This window comes from Phoca vitulina, unplaced genomic scaffold (genome assembly GCF_004348235.1).
Source record: "Phoca vitulina isolate PV1807 unplaced genomic scaffold, GSC_HSeal_1.0 scaffold34, whole genome shotgun sequence".
NCBI lineage: Eukaryota > Metazoa > Chordata > Mammalia > Carnivora > Phocidae > Phoca > Phoca vitulina.
The window spans coordinates 13,199,538-13,216,089 of record NW_022589737.1 but is presented as its reverse complement, the minus strand read 5'-3'; the positions used below and the strand labels follow the sequence as shown (position 1 = coordinate 13,216,089).

Below are 16,552 nucleotides of genomic sequence, written 5' to 3'. Positions count from 1 at the left end.
TTTCTTATATCCCATTAAATGAAAATAACACAACTTATTTAGTATTTAGATTGTTTAACTATGAGTTAAAAAGCCACATATTTAAGATATGTTTGCTTTTTCTGTTTTCTTAAGTTTTCTTTTAAATTCTTTTTAATTCAAGTTAGTTAAAGGAAAATCCAATTACAAAATTAGAAAAATAATATATAACTAGCATAGCTAGATATGTTAACATATTTAGCTGTTTAATAAAATATATTTAAGTGGCATTAGATACTAGAGTTACAAGTTGCAATTACCTTATATTACTTTATAAAAATTACAGGCATACCTCATTTTATTGTGCTTTGCTTAATCATGCCTTGCAAATATTAATTTTTTTTTCAAATTGAAGATTTATAGCAACCTTGTGTCAAGCAATTCTATTAGTGTTATTTTTCCAATATCAAAAGTGTCTCTGTGTCACATTTTGGTAATCCTTGCAATATTTCAAACTCTTTCAGTGTTATTTATTTATTTTCTCTGGTGATCTGTGATCAGTGATCTTTGATGTTACTACAGTAATTATTTTATGGGCCTGTGAACCAAACCCATATAAGACAGCAAATCTAATTAATAAATGTTGTGTGTATACTGACTGCTCCCCCAACCAGCCATTCCCCTGTCTCTATCCCTCTTCTTGGGTGTCTCTATTTTCTGAAAAACAACAATATTTAAATTAGGCCAGTTAATAACCCTACAATGGCTTCTAAGTGTTCAAGTGAAAGGAAGAGTCTCATGTCTCTTACTTTAAATCAAAGCTTAATGAAGAAGAAGATATTTGCAAATGACATATCAGATAAAGGGCTAGTATTCAAAATCTATAAAGAACTTATCAAACTCAACACCCAAAGAACAAATAATCCAATCAAGAAATGGGCAAAAGACATGAGCAGACATTTTTCCAAAGAAGACATCCAAATGGCCAACCGACACGTGAGAAAGTGCTCAACACCGCTTGGCATCAGGGAAATCCAAATCAAAACTTCAATGAGATACCACCTCACACCAGTCAGAATGGCTAAAATTAACAAGTCAGGAAATGACAGATGTTGGCGGGGATGAGGAGAAAGGGGAACCCTCCTATACTGTTGGTGGGAATGCAAGCTGGTGCAGCCCCTCTGGAAAACAGTATGGAGGTTCCTCAAAAAGTTGAAAATAGAGCTGCCCTATGACCCAACAATTGCACTACTGGGTATTTACCCCAAAGATACAAATGTAGGGATCTGAAGGGGTATGTGCACCCCGATGTTTATAGCAGCAATGTCCACAATAGCCAAACTGTGGAAAGAGCCAAGATGTCCATCGACAGATGAATGGATAAAGAAGATGTGGTATACACACACACACACACACACACACACACACACACACACACACACACTGGAATATTATGCAGCCATCAAAAAGAATGAGATCTTGCCATTTGCAATGATGTGGATGGAACTGGAGGGTGTTATGCTGAGCAAAATAAATCAATCAGAGAAAGACATGTATCATATGACCTCACTGATATGAGGAATTCTTAATCTCAGGAAACAAACTGAGGTTTGCTGGAGTGGTGGGGAGTGGGAAGGATGGGGTGGCTGGGTGATAGACATTGGGGAGGGTATGTGCTATGGTGAGCACTGTAAATTATCTAAGACTGTTGAATCATAGACCTCTGAAACAAATAATACATTATATATTTTAAAAAAAGAAGAAGACAGTAGGAAGGGAGAAATGAAGGGGGGGAATTGGAGGGGGAGATAAACCATGAGAGACTATGGACTCTGAGAAAAAACCTGAGGGTTCTAGAGGGGAGGGGGGTGGGGGGATGGGTTAGCCTGGTGATGGGTATTAAAGAGGGCACATATTGAATGGAGCACTGGGTGTTATACGCAAACAATGAATCATGGCACACTACATCAAAACCTAATGATGTAATGTATGGTGATTAACATAATGTAATAAAATAAAAGTTAAAAAAAAATGAGGAAGGCATGTCAAAAGCTGAGATAGGCCCAAAGCTAGGTCTCTTGCACCAAATAGTCACATTGTGAATGCAAAGGATGTTCTTGAGGGAAATTAAAAGTGCTGCTCCAGAGATGGATGATAAGAAAGCAAAACGACTTTATTGTTGATGTGGGGGAAACAATTTTAACTGTCTGGGTAGAAGATCAAACCAGCCACACCATTCCCTTAAGTTGAAGACTAATCAAGAGTATGGACTTAACTCCATTCAATTCTATGAAGGCTGAGAGTGATGAAGAAGCTTCAGAAGAATAGTTTGAAACGAGCAAACATTGGTTTGTGAGGTTTAAGGAAAGAAGCCATAACATTAAAGTGCAAGGTGTAGAAACAAGTTATCCAGAAGATACAGCTAAGATAATTAGTGAAGGTGGCTACACTAAACAACAGATTTTCAGTAGAGATGAAACAGCCTTCTATCAGAAGAAGATGCCATCTAGGACTTGTATAGCCAGAGAGAAGTCAACGCCTGGCTTCAAAGTTTCAGAGGACAAGATGACTTTCTTTTTAGGGACTAATGCAGCTAGTGACTTTAAGTTGAAGCCTATTATTATTTACCATGCCAAAAGTACTAGGGCCCTTAAGAATTAGGTTAAATCTACTCTGCTATGTTGTATGAATAAATGGAACAATAAAGCCAAGATGATAGCATATCTGTTTACAAAATGGTTCACTGAATATTTTAAACCCACTTTTGAGACTCAGTGCTCAGAAAAAAAGCAATTCCTTTCAAAATATTACTGCTTATAAACAATATACCTGGTCATGCAAGAAATCTGATGAAGATGTTCAATGAGATTAATGTTGTATTCATGCCTGCTAGTACAACATCCATTCTGCAACCCATGGATCAAGGAGTCATTTTGACTTTCAAGTCTTATTAAGAAATACATTTCATAAGATTGTAGCTGCCATAGATAGTGAACGATTATTGTAGTGAATCTGGGGAAAGTAAATTGAAAACATTCTGGAAAGAATTCACCATTCTAGATGTCATTAAGAACATTTGTGATTCATGGGAAGAGGCCAAAATACCAGCATTAACAGGAGTTTGAAAGAAGCTGATTCCAACCCTCATGGTTGATTTTGAGGGGTTCAGGACTTCAGTGGAGGAAGTAACTGGAGATATGGTGGAAATAGCAAAATAACTAGAATTAAAAGTGGAACGAGAAGTTGTGACTGAATTAATATAATCTCATGAAAAAAAACTTGAACAGATGGGGGGGTTGCCTTTTATGGCTGAGCAAAAAAAGTGGTTTTCTGAGATGGAATCTACTCCTGGTGAGGATGCTGTGAACATCATTGAAATGACAACAAAGGATTTAGAATATTACAAAAACTTAGTTGATAAAGCAGCAGCGGGTCTTGAGAGGATTAACTCGAATTTTGAAAGAAGTTTTAAACTAATGATGTATGATGACTAACATAACATAATAAAATAAAAAAAGAAAGAAGTTCTACTTCAGGTAAAATGCTATCAAACACCATTGCCTGCCACAGAGAAATCATTAGTGAAAAGAGAAGTCAATTGATATGCCAAACTTTATGTTAAAAAATTACCCTTAGCCACCCCAGCCTTCAGCAACCACCACCTTGATCAGTTAGCAGCCATCAACATCAAGGCAAGACCTTCTGCCAGTAAGAAGATTGTGACTCCTTAAAAGCTCAGATGATGGTTAGTATCTTTAAGCAATCAAATATTTTTTTAATTCAAGTATCTACATTTTTCAAATAATGTTATTACACACTTAATAGACTACATTATAATGTAGAGGAGACAAAAAAAATTTAACTTGCTTTATTGCTACATTCACTTTATTACAGTGGTCTGGAATTGAATCCACAATATTTGATGTATGCCTATACAAAAAGAAATGAGATATCCATCATTCAGACTTGATGCATTGGTATATATATTATGAATATCTTATACTGAACAAGATTCAAATAAAACCAATTCTATGAAGTTTAACTAAAACATGTTTATTTAAATCTACCATATGGAAATATTATATTTAAAAAGAACATTCCATAGTTGGTATAAATACGAAAGACGGAATGACAGATTTTTACTTACTGTTATATTTGTTTTTCTGGGACTTTAGTTAAAAGTAATATTAAGTTGCATCTGCTATAAACAGATGCACATGTAGCAGCACCAAAATGCTAACTCCAACATAAATGACAATATCCATATGTTCCTGGCATTTATTTCTTTTGGCACTTGTATATTGTACATAATTATAAACTATGTGTAACACTTGAGAAAAATAAATTAACAATCTGGTCATGAAGACTCAAAGACCTCTTCAATTCTAAGTAGAACTTTTTAAATGTATTTTATTAGGATATAAGCATATGCATAGTTGTATTATGAAATGATTACCTCACTAAATATTTTATAACTTTTCTGTAGATGGAGATTTTCATCAGATTTCTCATCAATGTGGTAGTGACTAATATACTAAACCCTATCCCCACTATAAACATGAAAATTGGGATAGAAAGTGATTTTTTTAATATATAGTAAAGTTAAAATTTAAGAAAGAGAAGCCCCAGGAACCAAAAGTTGATAAGTCAAAAAAAAGTAAGAACAGAAAGCAGAAATTGAAACTGAATGACTTAGATAAGCATGAGAATTGTGCACTTCATATTCTCTAAGACTCAGGTTCTAAAATTGGGTAGGGACCCTAGTCAAGGATATCAACCTTGTGTTCACAAAGGAGCTATAACTGGTCTTTTTGATGAATCAAAGAATTAGGAAGTATTGACCCATCTCTAAATATACAACTGGAAAAATTCTGCCTCCTTGCTTGAGAATGCAACGTGTAACATGCCCTTCATTCGAGCTATGAATGATAAAAGAGCCATAATTGAAAAATGGAAACCCAGGCTTATACTGTACACAGATATTTTCACATTGCCTTCCTGGTACTGAAATTCTGAGATTAAAAAAAAAATGACATAAAATATGAGCCTATACACAGGCAAATATAAATGAAATTCAAGTATAAAGAAAAACATTGAATGAAAATTATATTAGAACCCATGACATCAAATCATGTACTGAAAACAATTTCCACAGGGAATGATTTTACAATTAAGATATCACATTTTTAAGAGGTGAAGAAAATAGACCATTCTGGGGGAAAAAACTTCACAAAAAATATATTTTAAAATTAATAGAAAACATGGTTGGGATAGAACCAATAAAGTAGGAATAAAATAGTTTGGCAAAGGAAAAAAACAAATGTGTAAAAAATATGAGAAACAAAGTATTTCCTTTTATTAAACATTTATTAGATATAGTCCATTAAGAGCTGGAGAGAATTCATAAATTAGAAATTTATTTGAGGAAATCACCCAAAATATAGATAAAATTTTCAAGAAGATAAAATTAAAGTTAAAAAACAAAGAAAATAAAATTAAGATCTCCAACCAGTCTTTAATGAAAATTCTAGAAGAGGTAAATTCAATGAAATAAAGGTAGGTTAAGTTTAGGAGCACAGAGAGCCATTAAACTACAAAGATGAAATGTTTTTGTTTTTGTTTTTGTTTTTACCATCAATACTATGAGAGATGCACATGTAGCAGCACCTATACGGTAATGATAGAAATCAGAAAACAACGCAACCATGTGCTCAAAGAGCTGACTTTCATACCTAGATTTGTTTTCTTAGTTAAATTTGTTTCAATATTGTGAAATAAAACATGTTTTATAATATAAAATTAATAAGTTCACTGCTCTGAGTCTAAGGCTGAAGGATTAGATTTACTAGAGGATGCAATTTGTGAAGAAAGAAAACAAAGACTTAAAAACAACGGTGTTAAAAATGGTAAATAAAAAAATTTGTAAGATATATTGCAATGTATGTAAAAACTAAAAAAACAAAAACAAAAACAAAAACAAAACAAATCAAAACAAAACAAAAACACCTAATCTGAGAAATTTAAAAGTAGATAGAACTACTTAGCAAATCATGGAAGATTGCAATGAGATCATTGTAAGTAGTAGAGGTATTGCACAGTTTTTCCCACAATAAAAATAGAATCATATTCCTTGTATATATAAACTTTTATTACAAAAATTTTCAAGCAACTCTGTATATTAAATTGAATAATGCTAAAAATCACTTAAAAGCTCACTATTGTGAGATAAATACATTTACATTTTCTACACCATTCCTCTTATTGTGTTTTGTATATATATCCATACAAAATATACAAATAATTAATATGTATTTATTCATATATATAATTTTATTATGTGCAAATTTCATTTTATTTACCATATCTTATTTTCTGTTCACCTTTAATCTCTTCCTTACCCTGGCCTCTCTATAAGTTTGACACAACTTGATGTGTGTCCTTCTATAATTTCTTCTGGTATCATTCAATTAAACACAAATACACATGCATACACACATATGTATATGTATGCACACATATGTATATAAAGAAGTTTATTTTCATAAGTGGACATATTAGAGGATTATATGTCATCTATTTATTAGCATCTTGATATTCTCAATTTAGTCTTCATAGACTTCATACACTTTAGTTTGTGAAATAGGAATATCCTTTTTTCTAAATGGCTGAATAATACATTTAACTATTCCCCTATTACTAAACATTCAATTTACTTTCAGTTTGAGATTACTACAAAAGAACAGGTAAGTAAACAAATACTTTATACTAATGCTTTCATTTATATATGCTTTAATTTTATAGGACAGATTCCCAGATAGGATATGATAGATTCCCAGATATGATATGATTATGTTGTATCTGGATATAGATTATAATTTAATAAGTATATTTATATGTTAAAAATGATTGAGCTGAATAATTTATGTATATTTTATACTAATTTTAAAAGTTTCACAAAAATAGGGGCACCTGGGTGACACAGTAGGTTAAATATCTGACTCTTGGTTTCAGGTCAGGTCATGATCTCAGGGGTGGTGGGATTGAGACCTGCCTCAGGCTCTGTCCTCAGTGTGCAGTTGGCTTGAGATTCACTCTCCCTCTACCCCTCCCCCTATCTAAAAATAAATTAATTAATTTTAAAAAGTTTCAAAAAAATAGTTTGTTTCTTCTCCAAAATTCCAAAGCCTACTTAATTGCTTTTACTTATGAGTTATTTTAAGAAATTCTGCATCACCAATGTGTGTGTTGTCAACGAGGATGATATAGAACAGAAAACCATGAATACCATGAATTTAATTCCAAAAATGATTCAGAAGAGACAGATTTTGAATGTGAAGGAGTCCTAAGAATGTCTGTACAAATTTATTTGCTCATATCTTCCTAGTTTTACAATGTGTGATTTGTGATAAAACCCATGTGTATTCAATGCCAAAACAATCTAAATAACTGTTAAATATCAGGTCCAAATGAAGAAATATATGCTAACATTTTGTCACATGCATTGCACATATTTTCTCACAATTTATTTTTTTATTTGATTTTATTTGTTGTATAGTTTGACTTACAAAATTAATGTAAACTTATATAACCAATGTCCTTATCTTTTTATTTAGAGATTTGAGTGTTGTGTGAGTGCATGTGTGTGTGTGTTTTTCCAATATTTTTGTTTTGTTTTAAGTATATAACCTATTTGGAATTTTGTGAAACCCATTTTTCTGTATACTATGAACTAGGTGATACTTTATATTCTTTCTGTGGTGCAAGCAGATTTGCTACCTACCATTTTCTCATATTCTAATACGTTGAAGTAGAATTTTTGATATATTACATTCCCACATATACTGTTTTTTTTTTTCTTTTGGGGAGTTTCTATTTTGATTTGAATATCTATGTTTCTGTTTGCACCAATATTATATACTGGGGATAATGAAAATATTATGTATTTTAATATACATGAGCCAAGTTCTCTTCCAATGTCCCTTTTAAAAACTAACTTTAAAAATGGTTTAACTTGATATGCACATTAAAAATTTAAGGTAGCCAATAAAAGAACTATTTATACTTAACAATCTAGTACGGGAGTTAAATGAAGAAAACATTACTAATCTAATTAAAGTCAAGAAAGGAGAAAATAAGAATCAAGAAAAATCACAGAGCATAATAAATACACAGACCACATAGTTCAAAGTCAGGAAATAATGGAAGAAATTGACTTAAAGGATAGATCTGAAAAAATTGAATATGCAAGTTATAAGTTTAACAGAGAACACAAAGGAATTGATGGAGGAGAGAAAATACAATCTATATTTATCTGTTATCAATTGACCTATATGTCTGCCTTCTCTCTCTCTAGGATCTTGTCTTAGATAGTAAAGAATACATAATATTCAAATTTCTAAGCACAGATGGAATATTTCCAAAATTGAACATATACTAGGCCACAAAGCAATTTTTAACCAATTCCAAGATATGAATGTTATATACAACATATTCTTTTTCTTTTTTTTTCTTTTTATTTAAATTCAAGTTAGTTCACATATAGTGTAGTATTGGTTTCAGGAGTAGAATTTAGTGATTCATCACTTACATATAACACCCAGTGTTATATGTATATATATATAACCATTTCTTCTTTATCCATTCATCAGTCGATGGACATTTGGGCTCTTTCCATAATTTGGTTGTTGATGATAATGCTGCTATAAACATTGTGGTGCAAGTGCCCCTTCAAATCAGCATTTTTGTATCCTTTGGATAAATACTTAATTGTGCAATTCCTTGGCCACAGGGCAGTTCTATTTTTAACTTTTTGAGGAACCTCCATACTGCTTTCTGTAGTGGCTGCACTAGTTTGCCCTCCCAACAACAGCGTAAGAGTATTCCCCTTTCTCTGCATCCTCACCAACATTTGTTGTTTCCTGAGTTGTTAATTTTAGCCATTCTGACTGGTATGAGGTGATATCTCATTGGGGTTTTGGTTTGTATTTCCCTGACATTGAGTGACATTGAGCATTTCTTCATGTGTCTATTGGCCATTTGTATGTATTGTTTGGAGTAATATCTGTTCATGTCTTCTGCCCATTTCTTGACTCTGTTTTTTTTGGTTTTGAGGTGTTGAGTTTGATAAGTTCTTTATAGATTTTGTATACTAGCCCTTTATCCCATGTCATTTGCAAATAATCTTCCCCCATTCCATAGATTGTCTTTCAGTTTTTATGATTGTTTCCTTTGCTGTGCAGAAGCTTTTTATCTTTTGAGGTCATAGTAATTCATATTTGCTTTTGTTTCCTTTGCCTCCAGAGCCCTGTCTAGTAAGAAGTTTCTGCAGCTGAGGTAAAAGAAGTCACTGCCTGTTTTCTCCTCTAGGATTTTGATGGTTTCCTGTCTTATATTCAGGTCTTTCATCCATTTTGGGTCTATTTTTATGTATGGTGTAAAAAAAATGTTCCAGTTTCATTCTTCTGCTTGTGGCTGTCCAATTTCCCCAGCAACATTGATTGAAAAGACTGTCTTTTTTCCATTGGATATTCTTTCCTTCTTCATTGAAGATTAGTAGGTAATATAGTGGCAGGTCCATTTCTGGGTTCTCTATTCTGTTCCATTGATCTATATGTCTGTTTTTATGCCAGTACCATACTGTCTTGATAATTACAGTTTTGTAATACAGTTTGAAGTCTGGGATTGTGATGCCTCCTGCTTTGCTTTTCTTTTTCAACATTCCTCTGGCTATTTTGATCTTTTCTGGTTTCATACAAATTTTAGGATTGTCTGTTCTAGCTCTGTGAAAAATGCTGGTGTTATTTCGACAAGGATTGCATTGAATGTGGAGATTGCTTTGGATAGTACAGACATTTTAACAATATTTGTTCTTGCAATCCATGAGCATGGAGTGTTTTTCCATGTCTTTGTGTCTCAATTTCTTTCATAAGTGTTCTGTAGTTTTCAGCATACAGATCTTTTACCTCTTTGGTTAGGTCTATTCCTAGGTATCTTATGATTTTTGGTGCAATTGTAAAAAGGGTCAATTCCTTGACTTCTCTTTCTGCTCCTTCATTATTGGTATATAGATAAGCAAAATACTTCTATACATTGATTTTATATCCTGGTACTTTGCTGAATTCATGTATCAGTACTAGCAATTCTTTGGTGGAGTCTTTTGAGTTTTCTATATAGAGTATCAAGTCATCTGCAAATAGTGAAAGTTTGACTTCTTCCTTGCCTATTTAGATACATTTTATTTCTTTTTGTTGTCTGATTGCTGAGGCTAGGACTTCTAGTACTATTTTGAACAACAGTGGTGAGAGTGGACATCCCTGTTGTTCTTCTGACCTTAGGGGAAAACCCATTAGTTATATATTAATTGTGTGTCTTTTATATATGTTGAGGTATGTTCCTTCTATCCCTTACTTTCTTGAGGGTTTTTATCAAGAAAGGATGCTGTATTTTGCCAAATGCTTTTTTTGCATCTATTGAGAGGATCATATAGTACTTATCCTTTCTTTTATAAATGTGGTGTATCACGTTGATTGATTTGCAAATATTGAACCATCTCTGCAGCCCAGGAATAAATCCCACTTGATTGCAGTGAATAATTTTTTTAATGTACTGTTGAATTTGATTTACATATCTTGTTGAGAATTTTTGCATCCATGTTCATCAGGGATATGTTAACTGTAATTTTCCCTTTTAGTGGGGTTCTTTTTCTGGTTTTGGAATCAAGGTAATGATGGCCTCCTAGAATGAGTTTGGAAGTTTTTCTTCCATTTCTATTTTTTGGAACAGTTTCCAAAGAATAGGTATTAACTCTTCTTTAAATGTTTGGTAGACTTCCCCTGGGAAGCCGTCTGGCCCTGGACTCTTGTTTGTTGGGAGATTTTTGATTCCTGAGTCAATTTCTTTGCTGGTTATGGGTCTGTTCAATTTTTTTTTTATTTCTTCCTATTTCAGTTTTGATAGTTTATATATTTCTAGGAATTTATCTATTTCTTCTAGATGGCCCAATTTGTTGGCATATAGTTACTCATAATATTCTCTTATAATTATTTATATTTCTGCACTGTTGGTTGTGATCTCTCCTCTTTCACTCATGATTTTATTTATTTGGGTCCTTTCTCTTATCTTTTTGATAAGTCTGGCTAGGGTTTTTCAATTTTGTTAATTCGTTCAAAGAACCAACTTCTACTTTTGTTGATCTGTTCTACTGTTTGTTTGCTTTTTTTATTTCTGTCTCATTTATTTCTGCTCTAATCTTTATTATTTCCCTTCTTCTGCTGGCTTTAGGTTTTATTTGACAGTCTTTTTCCAGCTCCTTTAGGTGTAAGGTGAGGTTATATATTTGAGACTTTTCTTGTTTCTTGAGGAAGGCCTATATTGCTATATGCTTTCTTCTTATGACTGCCTTTGCTGCATCTGAAAGGTTTTGGACTACCATGTTTTCATTTTCACTTGCTTCCAAGTATTTTTTAATTTCTTCTTTAATTTCCTGGTTAACCCATTCATTCTTAAGTAGGATGTTCTTTAACCTCCATGTATTTGTGGTCCTTCTAATTTTTTTCTTATAGTTGACTTCAAGTTTCATAGTGTTGCCTAAGATTATGCATGGTATGATCTCAGTCTTTTTGTGTTGGTGTGGCCTGATTTGTGACCCAGTATGTGATCTAGAGAATGTTCCATGTGAACTCTAAAAGGATGTGTATTCTTCTGCTTTAGGATGAAATGCTCTAAATATATCTGTTAATTTCATCTGGTCCAGTGTATTACAATATGTTTTTAGACCATGATAGTATAAACTTAGAAATTGTGAAATTTCTAATCAAATATTAGAATATATAACTATAAGATACTAAAATAGGTGTTGGAAGCATATGTACCAATATAAGAAAATGCATAAATATTTTTATAAATTATTAATTACATGTCAAACTCTTAGGAGCTATTTTCTTTTGAACAATTTATTCCTCTAAACTTGAAATTCTCCAATATAAGTTAATTGAAAATAATGTCCAGAATATAGAAATTCAACTCACAAATATTTTCATGTATCTACTCAATAATACATGAAATTCAGAAAATCAAAATTTGATATATTTCCTTTTTTTCTCAATGCAATATCACATTCCCAACATAAAGAACATCTCAAAAGAACAATATAGAACTTCTTCAATAACAATCACCTTTTTTCAACTTCATCCATATGAATATCACCCTGAATTTCAACCCTTTTTTATCCACACTTGTTTTTCTTTTTTTTTTTTTTTAAGATTTTATTTATTTATTTGACAAAGAGAAACAATGCGAGAGAGGGAACACAAGCAGGGGGAGTGGGAGAGGGAGAAGCAGGCTCCCCACTGAGCAGAGAGCCCGATGCAGGGCTCGATCCCAGGACCCTGGGATCATGACCTGAGCCGAAGGCAGACGCTCAATGACTGAGCCACCCAGGCGCCCCCGCACTTGTGTTTTTCTTCTTTCTGCTCTTTAGCCTGTCATTCCCTGTACTTAGAATAGAAAGGGCCTTGAAATAAAGACAGAGATCTAAGTTCAATTCTCAACCCAATCACTTAATTTTTTTTAACATTTGGAACAAGGATTCACTTATCTGTTATATTACTTTGTAATTTTAAAGAAGAGATCATTATAAATCTGTGAATGTTGTAAGAGAAATGAAATAATATGTGTAGTAAACTAGATGTTTTAAGGCATGCCAATTGTGTACAGATACACTTTTACTATTCTCTGGTTGGCAAAATTGCTTATTCCTAAAAGCCAAAAACAATTTTACTCCTTCTGTTGAGCATTCCCTGATGCCTTTCTTTGTCTCTCAGCATAGAATTGAAGATTTCTTTCCACATCATCCCGCTGTCCTTGTGTATTCATTTGCTTCTATACTTACTTCATTTTATTGCAGGTATTTGCTTAAACCTCTATGCTCCCCCTCCATAATGGTGAGATCTGAAAGTATAAGCTTTGCACTTTGGCAAACACTGGATATAGAATTGTAAGAGACAATTTTATCAGACAAGGAGCTTTTATAGAGAGTGTAAGTAACTTTGTTGGCTGAGAATTAGAGAATTCTGAGTAATGTGAGGTAGTTGGCCTTCTAAGCATGATCATAAAGTACAATAAACCAAGGACACTGCTGCAGGCAAGCTGGGTAGGGCAAAAGTCCATATAAGATCAAAAATATATATGCTCTGCCCCTAGTTATCATGTTTATGGATGTTCCAATCATGTTTACTGATATTTAAAGGTAAAACAAATCAAGACATTGGAAAAGATTTAACTATTTGACAAAATAAAATAAAAGATGCACATATAAGTATTTTTATCATAAGGTTTATAATATCTTAACATTTATACTGCATATTTTGTGTATTATAAAATATTGCTGTTGTCCCTACAAAGTGGAAAAGAGGGGAGTACTTGCTCTTTTTAAACTAATTTTACTCTACAGGATATTTAGACTTTCTTATTGAGGAGAGAGGCTGTTTTTTTGTTTATTTTTTATTGTTGTTAGTTTTATTTTGTTAGAACTGTCTCTGAGCAATTTGTTACCTTGAAGATAGCCTCAATTATATTCTAGCTTGTATTCCTAGTTCCATCTGTGATGTTATGTTTAATAGGTATTTAATAAATGCCTATGAAAACTATGAATTAAGGTATGAAAGAAAGAGGGAAAGAGGAATAGGAGAAGAAGAAATGCTATCAATGATGATGCTACTGATGTTGGTGATAATTAGAAGGAAGAAAAAGCTATAGAAAAAAGGACATAAAGGCCAACTTCACCAATATGATAGTTTGGTGGTGAGAATCTAGATCTAGAGTGTTGGCTTTGGAGACTGAGCAAGAGAGGTTACATCAAAGAGTACTTTTAGGGGCACCTGGGTGGCTCAGTATTTTTAAAGAAATCTCAACAAGTTATAGATAAATAAATGAAGGGAAAGAAGTTAAATTTCCACCTGGCTCCTATGTTTCAAGTGTGGTGGATAGGATTATGTTTGTGCTGCTGATGACAATGGCTAAGATAAAACATGAAGTGAAGCTTGAAAGCGAAATGGTCATTTAATTTTATACTAGTTTCACTCAAAGTTGAAATGATGATAAAAATTTATGAGAAATGGCTTTTGTGTCAGTTATTGCTATAATAACACTGTATGACAAGCCATTAGGGATATAAATGCTTTAAAAAAAAACAGTTTTTCTCATGCTCAATTGTCTGTGGTGTCAGCTGCAACGGAGCTGATGTAGGCTGATCTCACCTGGATTTGGTCCATGCCATGGCAGGCCTGCTTCATATGTCTTTATTCCTCTGGGATCAGTAGGCCACCTGGAACAGATTTTTCTCATGAATATGATACAAATATAAACAGGCAAGTGGAGACACACAATGTTTCCCAGTTTCATAACTCATACAGTATCCCTTCCTCCCATTTTCCACTGGCGAAATCAAGTTGCTTAGCCAAACTCAACACAGTGGGTGGGGAAATGCACTCGCATTAGAGGAACTGCAAAATCATTTCACAAAGGTGAAGAATTATAATCTGCCATGTTTTAAATACATGACTGGATCTTAAAAAACAACAACAAAAAATTAAATAAAAAGTTCCAATGTGTGTATTTGAAATAAATATAAAAGAGGTTAAAAAAGTCAAGCCAAACAAGCAGAGTTATTAATGCAAGTGATAATAAGGAAAGCCATGGTGCCTGGGTGGCTCAACTGGTTGAGCATCTGACTCATGATTTCAGCTCAGGTAATGATCTCATGGGTAGTGAAATTGAGTCCCACTAGGGCTCCATGCTCAGCAGGGAGTCTGCTTGAGATTCTCTCCCTCTGCACCTCCCACCACTTGCTCTCTCTCTCTCTCTCAAATAAATAAATAAATCTTAAAAAAAAAAAAGGCCAATATATGACTGTTACCATCTTCACCATGAAAAACAGCATATGATTTCACTCATATGTGAAATTTAAAAAACAAAAAAATAAGTGAAGGGAAAAAAGAGAGAGAGGTAAATCAAGAAACAGACTCTAAACTTTAGAGAATAAACTGATGGTTACCAGAGGGAAGGGATATGGGGGGAAGGGGTGAAATAGGTGATGGTGATTAAAAAGCACACTTGTAATGAGCACAGGGGGTTGTATGGAAGTGTTGAATCACTGTAATGTACATCTGAAACTAATATTACACTGTAGGTTAACTAATTGGAATTTAAATTAAAAAACTTAAAATATGAAAAAAACAATAAAAAGACAACCCAAATTTAAAAAAAAAAATGTGGTATGTACACACAGTGGAATATTACTCAGCCTTAAAAAGGAAGTAAATCCGGGCGCCTGGGTGGCTCAGTCATTAAGCGTCTGCCTTCAGCTCAGGTCATGATCCCAGGATCCTGGGATCGAGCCCCACATCGGGCTCCCAGCTCTGCGGGAAGCCTGCTTCTCCCTCTCCCACTCCCCCTGCTTGTGTGTTCTCTCTCTCTCGCTATGTCTCTCTCTGTCAAATAAATAAATAAAATCTTTAAAAAAAAAAAAAAGGAAGTAAATCCTATCACATACTACAACTTGTGGACATCATGGTAGATGAAATGAGCCAGTCAAAAAAGACAAATACTGTATGATTCCACTTATAAGAGATCTAAAATAGTCAAATTCATAGAAACGGAAAGTAGAATGGTGGTTACTAGAGGCTTCAGGGAGAAGAGAAAGGGGAATTGTTTAATAGAATAGATTTTCCTATTTGCAACATGAAAACGTTCTAAAGATCTGTTTCACAACAATGTGAATATACTTAACACTACTGAACTATACATTTAAAATGGTTAAGATGGTAAAAACAAGACAAAACAAAAAATACATCAGACAATGTAGGTTTTCTCCATCCCATTTACCATGCATGCTTCAGCATTGCTTCCCCATACCTTACAGGCATCTGGATTTGTTCAGTCTACTTTGGTTATACTTTCAGACTCTCTTTTAGGGCTGAATACTCTTCCCTATAACTCCAACTAGCCCTGGGTTCTGCCAAGGTTTTGCTCTGAATGAACCCATTGCCAGAACCATATTGCCGCTGTCTGATTTTCTGTATTGCAGCTGCCAAGCTCTACTCCCTGGAATGGATTTGATTTTCTATGATTAAATTAGGTATTGTTTAAGTCATAAACAACATTTCTTAGATATTTCTCTTGTGCATCTCCCTACCTATATACTCTTTATTTCATAATCAGGCCCAGAGATGGACATCAGTACCCAAGGTACAATTCAGACTTCTACAGCTTTTATTGTAGCTCTCTCAGGATATATTGCTTCATAGTCCATTTTATTTGTGTACCTAACCCTACTAAGAATGACAGATTTAGGCCCACTTCCCCTTAACTACTGCTGTGGCTGCATGCCAATTAATCTGACAGTAACTTGCCCCAGGTGCACTGTGTTTCTGTTGCTATCTGCTGCCATGCTTCTCTGCCATGATGGAATAGGGTGTTTGAAGGAAACGGTTTAGCCATTATGATGCAGGTACAAAACTTAAAGTGCAAAGTATTTGGCACTCTGGGGAGAAGGAAGGAAGGAAGGAAGGAAGGAAGGATGGAAGGAAGGAAGGAA

At 33.6% G+C, this 16,552-nt stretch overlaps 1 protein-coding gene across 6 annotated transcripts in view; it reads left to right on the top strand.

Annotated features, from left to right (window-relative positions):
- CNTN5 (contactin 5) overlaps positions 1–16,552 on the top strand; it is a 1,357,780-nt gene that overhangs the window by 183,723 nt on the left and 1,157,505 nt on the right. The window lies entirely within an intron of this gene.